This window comes from Nerophis ophidion, linkage group LG06 (genome assembly GCF_033978795.1).
Source record: "Nerophis ophidion isolate RoL-2023_Sa linkage group LG06, RoL_Noph_v1.0, whole genome shotgun sequence".
Lineage (NCBI taxonomy): Eukaryota > Metazoa > Chordata > Actinopteri > Syngnathiformes > Syngnathidae > Nerophis > Nerophis ophidion.
Genome location: NC_084616.1, coordinates 31,159,669 through 31,161,103, shown reverse-complemented (window position 1 = coordinate 31,161,103; position 1,435 = coordinate 31,159,669). Strand labels below are relative to the sequence as shown.

Genomic DNA, 1,435 nt, shown 5'->3' with positions numbered 1-1,435 from the left:
AGACGATGACATCACACGTGTGGGGGCTCCTCACATATTCACATTGATTTTAATGGGAGCCTCCAACAAAAAGTGCTATTCGGACCGAGAAAACGACAATTTCCCCATTAATTTGAGCGAGGATGAAAGATTCGTGTTTGAGGATATTGATAGCGACGGACTAGAAAAAAACAAAAAAAAACGTGATTGCATTGGGACGGATTCCGATGTTTTTAGACACATTTACTAGGATAATTCTGGGAAATCCCTTATCTTTCTATTGTGTTGCTAGTGTTTTAGTGAGTTAAATAGTACCTGATAGTCGGAGGTGTGTCTCCACGGGTGTCTTGACGCCAATGTCTCAGGGGAGTCAACGGCAGCTATGGACGGCACAGGCTCAGCATTTTCTCCGGTAAGAAGCGACTTTTTAACCACAATTTTCTCACCGAAAACTGCTGGTTGACATTCCATCGTGATTCATGTTTGCTTGACCGCTCTGATCCATAGTAAAGTTTCACCTCCAGGAATTTTAAACAAGGAATCACCGTGTGTTTGTGTGGCTAAAGGCTAGAGCTTCCCAACTCCATCTTTCTACTTTGACTTCTCCAATATTAGTTGAAAAAATTGCAAAAGATTCAGCAACACAGATCTCCAAAATACTGTGTAATTATGTCGTTAAAGCAGACGACTTTTAGCTGTGTGTGTGCGCAGCGCTCATACTTCCTAAAAACCCGTGACGTCTTGCGTACACGTCATCATTACACAACGTTTTTAAGACGAAACTCCCGGGAAATTTAAAATTGCAAATTAGTAAACTAAAAAGGCCGTATTGGCACAGGTTGCAATGTTAATATTTCATCATTGATATATAAACTATCAGACTGCAGGGTGGGTAGTAGTGGGTTTCAGTAGGCCTTTAAGACAAAATGAATGTGATCATACAAAGTACATTTTCATGGAGGATAGCAATTGCTGCTTCAGATACAAATACAGAAAGCTAAGATGCACTCGCAATACTTGATTTATTTTGTTAAAAGCAAATTGGACTAAAAAGCATTTCATAAAAACTTTACGAAATACTTTTTGGACCCATTTATCATATCATAATATCATTATGATAACGTTTTTATGAAGGCAAATAACTCCCTTCTTTTTCCTGTTATTCAAATGTGCATACCAGAGCAGCACAAATAAATTTAAGTACAAAAGAAATGGGGGAAAAAAACTCCAAAAGTATCTATGCCTCACCTGGTGTATAGTTCACTGCATGTCGCTGGTGTAAATCCCCCTACTTATTATTATACCATTGAGGGGTCTTTGAAGCACATTCCTGCCAGTGTGCAGTGCAGACTTCAGTCCACAGGGGAAAGGGAAAATGAGAGGTTTAGCAACAGGAAAACCGCTATGAGAACATTCCAGACAGAGCTGAGTTGAGGCTGAGCGGGACAATGAGGGG

At 39.9% G+C, this 1,435-nt stretch overlaps 1 protein-coding gene across 1 annotated transcript in view; it reads left to right on the top strand.

Annotated features, from left to right (window-relative positions):
- The first annotated feature begins 1,341 nt into the window (after window positions 1-1,341).
- The window catches only part of acvrl1 (activin A receptor like type 1), a 21,736-nt gene continuing 21,642 nt past the window's right edge, over window positions 1,342-1,435 (top strand). The window contains exon 1 of the mRNA XM_061903364.1: window positions 1,342-1,435. This exon is cut by the window's right edge and continues 425 nt beyond it. The gene's annotated coding sequence lies outside the window, so the exon portion shown is untranslated.